Below are 14504 nucleotides of genomic sequence, written 5' to 3' on the forward strand. Positions count from 1 at the left end.
CATTTCGAGAGGAGCTTTCCTGCAAAGAATCTAAAACGAGAGTTGTACAAAAGAACATATTCTCCAACTTTAAACTCACACTTCTGGATTCTTTTGTCATGCCATCTTTTAACTTTCTCTTTGAATAACTTTGCATTTTCATAAGCTTGGGTTCTCCATTCATCTAATGAGCTTATATCAAATAACCTCTTTTCACCAGCAAGTTTGAAATCATAGTTGAGCTCTTTAACTGCCCAATAAGCATTATGTTCTAACTCAAGAGGTAAATGACAAGCTTTTCCATAAACCATTTTGTAAGGAGACATACCCATAGGATTTTTATAAGCTGTTCTATAAGCCCAAAGTGCATCATCTAATTTAACAGTCTTTTGCAAAATTAATTTTATTTCTCTATCGCTAAGCTCAACTTGACCACTAGACTGAGGAAGATAGGGTGATGCAATTCTATGGTTAACATCATACTTAGCAAGCATCTTACGGAAAGCACCATGAATAAAGTGTGAACCACCATCAGTCATTAGATATCTTGGGACTCCAAACCTTGGGAAAATAACTTCCTTAAGCATTTTAATAGAGGTGTTGTGATCAGCACTACTGGTTGGAATAGCTTCTACCCATTTAGTAACATAATCAACAACAACCAAAATGTGTGTATACCCATTAGAGGAAGGAAAAGGTCCCATGTAATCAAATCCCAAACATCAAATGGTTCAACAGCAAGAGAATAGTTCATAGGCATTTCCTGAAGCTTACCAATATTACCTATTCTTTGACATTCATCACAAGATGAGACATACTTACGAGCATCCTTGAAGAGAGTAGGCCAATAAAATCCGGATTGCAATACCTTGTGAGAAGTTCTATCTCCAGCATGATGCCCTCAATAAGCTTCGGAGTGACACTTCCGTAGGATTTGTCCCTGTTCATGCTCAGGTACACAATGTCTAATAATACCATCTACTCCTTCTTTATAAAGATGTGGGTCATCCCAAAAGTAATGTCTTAAATCATAGAAGAATTTTTTCTTTTGTTGGTATGTAAAGCTAGGTGGTAAATATTTAGCAACAATGTAATTAGCATAATCAACAAACCAAGGACTACTATTAGAAACATTTATTGCTGCTAACTTCTCATCAGGAAAACTATCATCAATAGGTAGTGGGTCATCAAGCACATTTTCAAGCCTAGACAAGTTATCAGCTACGGGGTTCTTAGCTCCTTTCCTATCAATAATATGCAAATCAAATTCTTGTAACAAGAGAACCCAACGAATAAGTCTAGGTTTAGCATCTTTCTTTTCCATAAGATATTTAATAGCAGCATGGTCTATGTGAACAGTTACTTTGGAATCAACGGTGTAAGGTCTAAATTTATCACATGCAAACACCACTGCTAAAAATTCTTTTTAGTAGTAGCATAATTTCTTTGAGCACTGTCTAGAGTTTTGCTAGCATAATGAATAACATTCAATTTCGTATCAACTCTTTGTCCTAGAACAGCACCAACAGCATAATCACTAGCATCACACATAATTTCCTAAGGCAAATTCCAATCAGGTGGTTGAACTATAGGTGCAGTAATTAAAGTTTTCTTGAGTGTTTCAAAGGCTTCAAGACAATCATCATAAAAAACAAAAGGAGTATCCTTTTGCAAAAGATTAGTGAGAGGCCTAGAAATTTTAGAAAAGTCCTTGATAAACCTCCTATAGAAACCAGCGTGACCTAGGAAACTATGAATACCTTTGATGTCCTTAGGACATGGCATTTTCTCAATTGCATCAACCTTAGCTTGGTCTACTTCAATACCTCTTTCAGAAATTTTATGACCCAAGACGATGCCTTCATAAACCATAAAGTGGCATTTCTCCCAATTCAAGACAAGATTTGTTTGTTCACATCTCTGCAAAACTCGATCAAGATTGCTTACACAATGATCAAAAGATTTCGCATAGACAGAGAAGTCATCCATGAAAACCTCAACAATCTTTTCACAAAAATCAGGGAATATAGCCATCATGCATCTTTGAAAGGTAGCAGGTGCATTACATAAACCAAAAGGCATACGTCTATAAGCATAGGTTCCAAAAGAACAAGTAAAAGTGGTCTTTTCTTGATCAGGTTGAGAAACATGTATTTGTGAAAAGCCAGATATCCATCAAGGAAGCAAAAGTGTGTGTGCTTAGATAATCTTTCAAGCATTTGACCAATAAAATGCAAAGGGTAATATCTTTTCAAGTAGCTTTGTTTAATTTTCTGAAATCAATTACCATTCTATAGCCTGTAATAATTCTTTGTGGAATAAGTTCATTCTTATCATTAGGAACAACAGTAATACCTTCTTTCTTAGGGACACAATGAACACGGCTTACCCATCTACTATAAGCTATATGATAGATTATACCTGCTTCCAGAAGTTTTAATATTTCCGTTCTTACCACCTCTTTGATCTTCGGATTTAGTCGACATTGATGATCAATAGCTGGTTTAGCATCAGGTTCCATATTAATTGTGTGCTGACATAGAGTGGGACTAATGCCCTTTAAATCATCAAGAGTATATCCAATAGAAGCTCGGTGCTTCCTTAGAACTTTCAATAATCTTTCTTCTTCATGTTCTGAAAGGTTAGCACTGATAATAACAGGATATATTTTGTTTTCATGAAGGTAAGCATATTTCAAAGTGTCTGGCAATTGTTTTAATTCAAACACAGGATCACCTTTAGGTGGAGGAGGACCTCCTAGAGTTTCAATAGGCAAATTGTGTTTGAGTAAAGGACGTTGTTCGAAGTAAATATTATCTATTTCATTTCTTTCATGCATATGTAAATCATTCTCATGGTCTAGCAAGTATTGTTCTAAAGGATCAGTATGTGGCACAGCAATAGAAGCAAGACCAATTAATTCATCTTTACTAGGCAATTCTTTTTGATGATGATTTCTAGTAAACTTGGAAAAATTAAACTCGTGAGACTCCTCCCCAAAACTAACACCCACAGTTTGTTTCTGGCAATCTATCTTAGCATTAACTGTGTTCAAGAAAGGTCTACCAAAGATAATGGGACAGAAGTCATCTTGTGGGGTACCAAGAACAAGAAAATCAGTAGGGTATTGTACTTTCCCACACAAGATTTCAACATCTCTAATAATCCCACAAGGTGATATGGTGTCTCTATTTGCAAGTTTAATAGTAACATCTATGTCTTCCAACTCCGTAGGTGCTATGTCTTCCCTAATTTCTTGATATAACTTGTAAGGAATAGCACTCACACTAGCACCCATATCACATAAACCATGATAACAGTGATCTCCTATTTTAACTGAAATGATAGGCAGGCCCACTACTGGTCTATTTTTATCCCTTTTATCGGGTTTAGCAATTCTAGCAGCTTCGGCACAGAAGTAGATAACATGCCCATCCACATCTTCTTCTAAGAGATCTTTAACCATAGCAATATTAGGTTCAACTCTAATCTGTTCATCAGGTTTAGGTGTTCTAACAAAGATTTTGTTAACCATAGTCGAAACTTTAGCATGTTCCTTTATCCTAACAGGAAAAGGAGGTTTCTCAATATAAGCAGTAGGAACAACTGGATCAACATTATAGAGTATAGTTTCTTCTTTAACTGGTACCGGTTCTTTAATTTCTTCTTTAATAGGTGGGTGATATTTAAGCCACTTCTCTTTAGGGAGTTCAACATGAGTAGAAAATGATTCACAAAAGGAGGCTACTATCTCAGAGTCAAGTCCATATTTAGTGCTAAACTTTTGAAAAGCATCGGTATCAATAAAAGATTTAACACAATCATACTTAAGCTTTATACCTGACTCTTTACCTTCGTCGAGTTCCCAATCTTTAGAGTTGCGTTTAATTCTTTCCAAAAGATCCCACCGGAATTCAATAGTTTCTTCATAAAAGAACCAGCACAAGAAGTATCCAACATGGTTTGATCATTACGAGAAAGCCAAGCATAAAAATTCGGAATAATAATTTCTCTCGAGAGCTCATGATTGGGGCATGAATATAACATTGACTTAAGCACCCCCCCAACCTAGAGCGATACTTTCTCCTTCACGAGGCCAAAAATTATATATATAATTCCGATCACGATGAACTAGATGCATAGGATAATTTTTTTGGTGAAACTCCAATTTTAAACGATTTCAATTCCATGATCCAATATCATCGCATAGACTATACCTTGCCAATGCTTTTCCCTTCAAAGATAAAGGGAAAACCTTTTTCATAAATTCATCCCTGGGTAAACCTGCAAGCTTAAACAATCCACAAATTTGTTCTACATGTATCAAGTGCATGTCAGGATGTTCGGTTCCATCTCCTACGTAAGGATTAGCTAGCAGTTGTTCTATCATACCCGAAGGAAATTCATATTCAATATTTTCAGTAGGTGCAGTAGGTTGAGGGAAATTAATTGTGGTTCCGGTCGAGGTGAAGATACCCCAAACAAACCCCTCAAAGGATTGTTTTCCATAGTAAGAAGTGACAATAAATTTTAGCACACTATAGAAATGTTTCCTTACCAAAGGCGCTTCACTCCCCGGCAACGGTGCCAGAAAATAGCCTTGATGACCCACAAGTATAGGGGATCAATTGTAGCTCTTTCCGATAAGTAAGAGTGTCGAACCCAACTAGGAGCAGAAGGAAATGACAAGTAGTTTTCAGTAAGGTAATGTCTGCAAGTGCTGAAATTGTAAGTAGTAGAGTAGTTTGATAGCAAGATAATTTGTAACGATCAAGTAACGATAATAGAAACAAGTATGCAGCAAGGTAGGACAATCCTTTTGAGGCAAAGGACTGGCCAAAACGGTCTCTTATGATAAGCAAAGAGTTCTTGAGGGTACACGGGAATTTCATCTAGTCACTTTCATCATGTTAGTTTGATTTGTGTTCGCTACTTTGATAATTTGATATGTGGGTGGACCGTTGCTTACGTGTTGTTCTTACTTGAAAAAACCTCCTACTTATGATTAACCCTCCCGCAATAATCGGCAACTACAAGAAAAGTATCAAGGATAAATCCTAACCATAGCATTAAACTCTAGGATCCAATCGGTCCCTTACGGAATAGTGCATAAACTAGGGTTTATGTTTCTGTCACTCTCGCAACCCACCATCTATTTACTACTCCACAATGCATTCCCTTAGGCCCAAATATGGTGTAGTGTCATGTAGTCGACGTTCACATGACACCACTAAGGGAATCACAACATACATACTATCAAAATATCGAACACATATCAAGTTCACATGATTACTTGCAACATGATTTCTCCCGTGACCTCAAGAACAAAAGTAACTACTCACAATCAACAAACATGCTCATGATCAGAGGGGTACTGATATGCATAATGGATCTAAACATATAATCTTCCACCAAATAAACCATATAGTAATCAACTACAAGATGTAATCCACACTACTAGTCACCCCCTAGCAACAATCTATAGTTCTGGTAACAAGATTGCATACAAGATGAACTAGGGTTTGAGATGAGATGGTGCTGGTGAAGATGTTGATGAAGATGGGGCAGTTGTTGGTGATGATGATGATGATGATTTCCCGCTCCGGGAGGGAAGTTCCTTTGGCAGAATCGCTCCGTCGGAGGGCAAAAGTGCTCCTGCCCAAGTTCCGCCTCGAGACGGCGGCGCTTCATCCCAAAAGCCTCTCCCTTATTTTTTCAAGGTCAAAAGCACTTATATACCAGAAGATGGGCACCGGAGGTGGGCCGAGGAGGCCACAACCCAACAAGGCGCCAGGGGGGCCTGGCGCGCCCAGGTGGGTTGTGCCCACCTGGTGGCCCCCCTGTAGTGTTTATTGGCTCCAATATTCCTTAAATAATTCATAAAAAATCTCTGTGAAGTTTCAGCTCATTTGGAGTTGTGCAGAATAGGTGGCCTGACGTAGGTTTTCCAGGTCCAGATTTCCAGCTGCCGGAATTCTCCCTCTTGGTGTGTTCCTTGCAAATTATGAGAGAAAAGGCATTAGAATTACTCCAAAAAGCATTATTATGGATAAAAAAATTATAAATAACAGTAAGAAAACATGATGCAAAATGGACGTATCATACCCACACCATGGAACCCAAGGACTCGCACTCCCATTCGGGTGGACCAACGGTGTGCCGACAAAACCCGCCCATTGCCATCACACTCTCTCAGCCACTCCGACCAACTCCCCTCTTGGGCTAAGTCATGGGTGGCCCCGATGTCTACCAAAGACATCTAATGCCCACCGTCGTGGCAAAACAAATCAATGGTCCCGCACGGGGACAAGGTACCATAACAACAACAATGGGCACACAAGGTTATGTCTGCTTATCGGACTAGGGTACCGCACGCCCATAACCTTCCCTCGTTGGAGGCACCGACCAGAGGCATGACATCGGACCGAATAAGGGCCATCCCATAAAGGCAAATGTGGTTGCACTAGGAAGCTAGATTCAGTGGCACCATGACCCGATCAATGTTATGTTCAAGTTGAGTTATAATCAATTTTAACTTGACATGAAAGAAACTACGAGTCACGGTATGCCATGAACATGCAACTGTCTGACATGCACCATAACGAAAGAGCATGAGAACAACTGATCTACAACAATGCACCATGCTACTTGCACTACTCATCATTTTAACTTACTGGTTTCAACCTCACAGGTTATCTAGCTCATTATTTTTAGTTATGCATTATCATATTAAAAATCAAGAACTCCGATATGAAAGTGATACCGATCATAGCCGAATCATAACCATGTGAAGACCAAACTATCAAAGCACTTTTACTACCTCATACTAGTTCATGCATGCAAAATACTTCTGTAAACTAAGCACTTCTATCATGCAACGTAAACTAGCATAAACATTATTCATATAAATGATTAAATGCATGAAAGTAATTCATATTTAAGTTGGAAAATCATAAATATTGAGATGACACCATGCAAATGCTTGTGGTGGCTTGCCTTAGCACAGAGGAGGGTCACACTCCTCCTGGTTTCCTTCAAGGCAAGTTTCCTCCTCTGAAAAATAATTAAAACCACAAAAGAAAATGTCAAAAACACTTCTGAAAATCACCAGAAATTCTAGACAGTAGAGAAAAATCTCAACTTTTGTGTACTGCTAGAGAATTCCAAGACAAACACAATGCAAAAAAGAATCAAATCATTTGGACTTATGGTTTAAAAGTCAGAGCCAGTCAAAGTTTCTGGTCAAAGATTGATTTAAATTTGAATTAAAATAAAATCAGAGGGGGTGACGTCGATGGCGTATTCCTGGAATACGCCTCCACTCGTATCACTTCGGGCGCAAGTGGCGAGGCTGACAATGGGCCCCACACGTCAGGTCGGGGGAGAGAGAGAGAGAAAACAGAGACGGGCGGCGCTTCGCCAGCGCTTTCTCCAGCGAGGAGAGCTCGGTGGCCAGATCGAGAGGGATGGGTGGATAGAGGAGACGCTCGTGCACCTGCCTGTACCCGTGGCGTGGCTAGAGGTGGAAGGACGGGGTCGGAAAGGGCTTCTCCAGTGGCTGCAGAAGGCGGAGCTCGCAGGAGTTGAAGAAGACGGTGACGTGGGGCTGCATTAGGGGCTCCTACGGGTTCGGACGGCACCAGAGGGCCACTAGTGAGTCGCCTGAGGAGTTGATTGAGCTCGCGGGGCACTGGAGTGAGGAGGAGGAGCAGAGGGGATCACTGGCAAGCTCGGGTCAGGGACGGCGGCCAGAGGCCTGCCCGGCTGGGCTGCGGCTTTGCTACGGGTTTCTGGAGGTTGGGCGATGAGCTTGGAGTGCTCCGAGAGGATGGAGGGGGTCAGAATATGTAGGCAAAGGGGGAGGGGGTCTCGACTCCGCCGGAGGGGTCTGGAAGTGGCGCACGGCGACGAGGAGCGCCAGCGGGGAGGGGGCAAGGCTTCAGAGCTCACGCGGGCACTGTGAAGCTCGAAGACAAGCACAGGAGGTGGTTGGGGAAGAAGACAGGGGCACGGGCGCACTGTGGCTTTGGCCGTGACGTGCCCGCGCTCACCGCGGCTGCTCCGGCGTCGGCGAGCGGCAGGGAGAGGTCAAGGGCGATGAGACGAAGCTGGTGGCATGGTGCGGCAGTCGGCGGTGAGAGCTGGAATGAGCACGCGCCGAACAAAGGGTCGGGCGCAGCGCAGAGCGCGCCGAACACCTGCCAGCACGCGTGTCCACACATGGTCACCATGCGAACTATGCCAAAACGGTGCCCAGTGGTTGCCAAACCATGTCTGGCGTGTTGTCCATGTAGTGTTTGGGCTAAGAGAGGTGAGGAAGCAAAGACAGGCCGACCAGACAAGACTAGAGCTACTCAGCAAGTTTCTGGACAGAAACTTGGGCACCAAGTTCAGATGGCTTCTAGAAGGAGATTAGGGCTATTCTTATGGAGATAAGGTTTTCTTAGGAGGGTAATGAAGCTCAAGAAAAATCAGCTTCATTGGATCAAGGGTTAATACACTTGCTGTGCAAAGTGCATTATTAGGGCATAAAGGAAATGATTTTCTGTAGCAAAAATATTCCAAAGAACTATGAAATATTTTTGCACAGGGAGGTGAGGCAAGGTCCAAAGAATATTTAGGAATTTTCTCAGATTTTTATGGCCAAGAAAAATGAGGGTTGCTTTGGAGCATATGGTGCTGAAGTGAATATCAGAGGGGAAAATAATTAAAAATATTCTTATGGCCATTTTGAGAAAAACCAAAGAGGAAATGATGTGTGTGAGAAAGGGGTGAGTCACTTGGGTGAAAATCAAGGACATGCCCAAGTGTTTAAGTCCAACTGAGATGATTCAAAACCTCAAATTCAAATCAAAATGGCAAATAAACCCAGAAAAAGAAGGAGGGCAAAAACCAGCAAAAACCAGGGTGTCACAAGTTGATCTGGAAATGGCCCGTGCGCCCGCACTTGAAGCACTCCGGGCCGCCCACCTCCTCGATTGGGATTGGCTCCGCCCCTGTGCCCTTGGAGGAAGGAGGCCCCGTGGGCAGAGATGCAAGGGGGAGCTTGAAGGCCGCCGTCCCCGAGGTCTTGCACTTCTTGGCGTAGGGGTCACCCACGCGGTCACCGCAGAATGGATGTTGCGTCTCCTTACACTTCAGCTCGAGGCCGCTCTTCTCATGTTCCTCCTTCTTCTTCTTCTTGCGCTACTGCTCCTTGCGCCACCATGGAGGCGGCGGCCCCCAGCCACCCTCCTCGCTGGCGCACTCCGCCCCGTGCGCCTTGGCTTGAGCTCACTGCTCGCGATCCCGTTGTCGTTCCGCCGCCAGATTCAGCGGCGCCATGGCCCGCTTGTCCGCCCGGCGATCCACCTTGGAACCCATCACCACCACCTTGGCGAAGGAGCGCACGAGGGGAAGAGGGGGCTGGGTGGGGAAGAGAGTGCGAGCAGATCTACCAAAGCATCACACCTCAAAAGGAGTGGATGGAAACCCTAATGAGCATTCTAGGGTTCCCCGTCGGATCCACATCCACTTATATGCCCGTGGCGGTGGCCCTGGGTTAGGAGAGGTGACCACGGGCTGTGCCTTTAGCCGCATTAGCCACCAAAGGGCCAAGACTGGGCAGCGGAGCCGGCCCCAGGGAATCAGTGGGCGCAGGCTGAGGGACTCGGCCCACCAGCCCACTCTGTCCCATCAGCCCACTGGGGACCGCCTGCCAGTCCTAGGCGTTGATGCCCGCAGCTCCGCCGACACTGTCGCCCCCATGCCCGACACCGCCGCTGGCCGGGGCAGCCCAAGGCTGGCCTGGAGGAGGAGGCCCATGTCCCCCTCCGCACCCCCGGTCCGCATAAGGTAGCACCCAATGGAGCCCCCGCCGGAGCACCCCGCGGCGGCGTCTAGCGTGACGCCCCTGCTCGCCTGGATCCGCGGCCGCCGGACGCGAAAGCGCTCCGCCGCTCAGCCTTGAAAGAGCCCCCAAGCTCTTCCACTCACGCCACGAAGTCGCCGACAGAGCATAGAGCCCTAATGTCCACCGCGTCCGCCGTAACATTGCCATCCCACACCTCCTCGTCGGAGCTCTCGTCGGCTAAAGCCCAAAATAGACTCCCCGACCATCCACCGGTGGAGACAGGGCGCGGGCACTGCCCCTTGCATGGCGAGAGACGCGCCTGCCTCGAAGCCGACCGGACCTCTGTCCATGTCACCGCGTCATCGGTGGCAGCCGTGACGAGCCCGCCCAGATCTGCGGCGCCCACGTCGTCGCCACCCAAATCGCCAAGCCGTACAAGAGCCGTCGGAGCTAGTCTATCCATCCGTAGAGTCCTTATTTTTCTCCCCCGCTTACCTCTTGTCACATTGGGTTTAGGTGTAGTTGCTAAACCCTAGGATTTACCTCTTGTCGCAGACCAGGAAATGAAAGATGGCTCGACAAACGGTTGCTTCCACTCAGTTGGATCTGATCTTACCCGCACACTTCTCCTATTTTTTGGAAAGAACTCGGATGTATTGTAAGTATTTACCAGAAATACAAAGTACTTCAAACATAATCAAAATTACATTGAGATCTCTAGACCACGGAATGACCATTTTTGCAGCCAGGACGATCCGTTGATGCGTCCCCGTCGCCTCTCCCACACAAAGCCGGCCTGACCTTGTTGATGGCAGCCAGTAAGTCTTCGTGCATGTGCCACTAAGGACCAGCGCCACAGAGTCACAGTAATTGTCGTTGAACCTTTAAACCGATCCAAAGAACCTGACACTAAATCTCACCATCGCATACGCACGACGAGAAACCCTGACTTTGAAGCCCCAAGGAATCGATAGAAATCTATGTTGGAGCTCTGTCTAATCGATTGCAAAGGACAAACTCAAGGAGGATCGGAGCCTGGAAAACCTATTCGAAGATGAAGCTTTGCCATCCGCTGGAGCACCGTCCATGCGAGGACAAAAACCCTAACCTATCTACTAGTTAGAACGAGGCACTAGGATTCCCCTCCCCGTCATCGGCCGTCGGAGTGGCAGGAAGAGTAGAGGCGAATCCACGGACTCGTCGTCAGAGATAGAGGAGAGGAATCCTTCGTGAGGGGGAAGAAAATGCTGGATATTCTCCTCTTACATACACACACACACACAGAGAGGAGGTATTTTACAGCGACGTATGTTAAATGTTTGAATTTTGTAATCGCAAACACTAATAGGAGTCATGTCTTTTTCAAAAAAGTCACAAGGCCAAATATATTATATAATATCAGCACTACAAAAACTCTCTTACGTGAGTAAGAAATTATAGGCAAGTATGTGAACAAGAAAACACCATCTTCCTTTAATATCCCTGGGCAGTACGCTGTGAGAAAAGCTCGTTGTTGCCTTTAGGTCTCTGTTTTTCTGGAGCAACTTTGTTGACACGAAGGAGTTTGTAAAAGTAGTCGCTAGAAAGTCATTGATCTAGATCAGAAGACGTTGATGACTATGATCTGAACAAATTATCACCCCAGAGAATCTAGCACTGAGAAGGGCCAGAGGATAACTCCAACCAGTCAAGGAGTGAGACCCAAACCTCACAATTTCCCTGATAGAGTCGTATATGGTTGAGCATCATCAGATGAAAATGGAACTGAAGAAAAAAACATGCCACAACACCATCCCCTCCATAGGTGACCCTCATCCTAGACAAATAGTAATCACGCCGGACCGAATTTCCAACAATCGACCTCCTACTCAATTCATGCTCTAGCCAATTCATTCAAAAGTCTGAATTAAGGCAGAGAGGTGGGCAATATATTTCAACCCCCGAGGTCCAAGTTTTTCTAGTCCTTAGACATGGAATTAATATGTACTGCACATATTATTATTTTAATACTATGTTGATAGGGTCCTAAACTTGTGACCTCCTTGGTTTGATACCATATTGAATTCGTGCTCTAGCCAATTGATTCAAAAGTTTTAATTGATGAAGAGAAATGGACAATATATTTCGACACCTCAGACTCGTCGATGACCCTTCACGGAAGGCCATGGACATAGGAAAGCCGAGAAACAATTATACCCATCGTCAGCGTTGTCCCAAGTTCACTGATGACAGAGAACTCAAGAACCCTATAGGACACGAAGCATGCACAAAGATCCGAGGCTTCCACGCCTTCCCACCGTCGTAGCGGGCGACGAAGGGAAGAGGAACCCGTGTAGGTAGGAGTGGGGGAACTTGTTTGCCACCTCCTTTCTTCCAAACCATAACAAACATGACGGGTTATGAAGCTGATGATCCACATAATCTATGTTCTGCATGCTACACTACAGTTCCTTAGGTCCATCTTTAGGCTCAATGCATGTAAATGTGAATTCGCACTTCAAAGATCACATATAGATGCTTGCTCATATGATGCTTCAAGTGCAGTTGGATTCTTGTTTAGGGCATCTCTAGGATAACTCTCAAACAACAACTAACCAAACCCTCAAACGGTCAACTCCATCAAAATTCGAGGAGTTGACCTTAAATATTTCCTCACTCTCCCAATTTTGAGCGACCGCCACAACTTCTTAGCAAATATTTCCTCTCCTCCTCTCTCATCTGCTACACCTCCTCTTCTCGCCTCTGCAGCCGCATGTCACCGTTACACTCACCGGACACCATAATTTCGCTGGGAATGGAACCGTCGGCCGCCTGCGCAGCGCCACCGAACCCTCCTACTGTTCACTTTGTAGCATATGTCGCCCTTAGACACATTGTACATTTTCACTTTGTTATATTTTTGCCTCTAGACATTTCGACATATATGTAATTATTTTTCTAGTGCAATGCAATTATGAGATGAATGTGCATGTGCATTATGAATCATTGTGATTGTTGAGTTGAAAAATTAAATCCAACTATTAAAAGGACAATTCAGGTGGCTATGCTATAAGAACCGCCTATAGTGGAATAGTATTGGAGGCGATTATAAATGAAGAGCCTCCTCTGCCATCTCGGCATTAGGGGAGGTTTGTGTACAAAAACGCTTGCCACGTGGATTCAGTGCAGGCGGTTTTAGAAACCACATGCGTTGTTCGGTGTATTAGAGACACATTCTTTGAGGTGGATTGCACAAACACTGTCATCCCATGTACGAAAACCACCTGCAAAGCCCGATTATGTACTAGTGGTCTTTTTTGACTCTTGATCACTAATTTAAGAATGGATATCATTCCCAAGAGTTGACGCAGTCAACACTATTCTCCCTGGTAGTGCTCACAACGGGATATCATTCTCAAGAGATACTAAAATTTTGTAATTTTAGCACTACATGATTTCTTCTACACACTTCTATTCTTGAAGACCTTGTTGGGCCTCCAAGTGCAGAGTTTTGTAGGAAAGAAAAAAAATTCCCCTCAATTGAATGACCAAAGGTTTATCAATCAGCGGGCGGTGTAGGTTGAAAGTAGTCTCGCTGAAACAACCCCGCAAACAAATACAAGTAAAATCTTGTGTCACCAACACACCCAGTACAATTGTTAGTTGTATATGTGCACTAGTTCAGCAGTGAGAGGTCGATAATTTGGGTGATGGATTGATAGTTTGAATGGAAACAATATTTTTGTATTTTCAGAATAAAATATGACACAAGGTAAAAATTAGTAAAAAGGCGTAAACCGGTGTCTCAATGCTTGGAAACAAGGTCTAGGTGTATACTTCCACCATGGCCAACTCTCAACATCAGTAACATAGTTATAATTATAAAATATGATATGTCCTCAAAACGCGCACTAAACAATCACTCCAAAGTTCCCTCTTTTGTGGAGTCAAACAAATGATATAGTGTTTGTATACCTAAGCACACGCTTAAGTTTTTATTTATAATATTTTCCATATGGCAGCCCTAATGTCACCTCAGGTAGCCCCGGAAATTGTACTAAAAAATCACCACATAGTCACTATTATTCTAATTTATTATGCATAGAGTGTCCCCAATATCACTATGGGTCTCCGCAAATTATACTACATATGCATCATGATCTCAATGATTCCCAAAAGATTCAATCCAACATAAGACACCTCATAAATGATCAGGATTCAAGTCATCACAAGGAGAATAGAGGGGGATACATCACAAGGTTCAAATCCAATAAGAAAGCCCATGATCAAAATCATCATCAGAAACAAAAAAGATCGAGAGAGAGAGAGAGAAAGAACACATAGCTACTAGTACATATCCCTCAGCCTCGACGATGGACTGCTCCAGGATAATCATGGGATCATGCATCACAAGGTGAAGGAGAGGTTGTTGAGATCAATTCCCCCCTCCGGAAGGGTCCTAGAACAAGGCTAGATTACCCTCCTTCTCAATAGAGAGGTGCGACGGTGAAAAAGGTATGACTCTTGGATATTTAGGGTTTTCAGAGCAAACAGAAAATATATGCATCGAGAAGCGATGGAGAGGAGGTCTGTGGGCCCAATGCGGCCACCCCCAGCCATGTGGTCTACTCGCATTGGAAACTGGTGGGCCCCTTGGCCCCTTTTGGCTCTGGATCTCTTTTGGTGCAAAACTTTTTCCAAAAAATTTCAGGAT

This window comes from Aegilops tauschii, chromosome 4, assembly GCF_002575655.3.
Source record: "Aegilops tauschii subsp. strangulata cultivar AL8/78 chromosome 4, Aet v6.0, whole genome shotgun sequence".
Lineage (NCBI taxonomy): Eukaryota > Viridiplantae > Streptophyta > Magnoliopsida > Poales > Poaceae > Aegilops > Aegilops tauschii.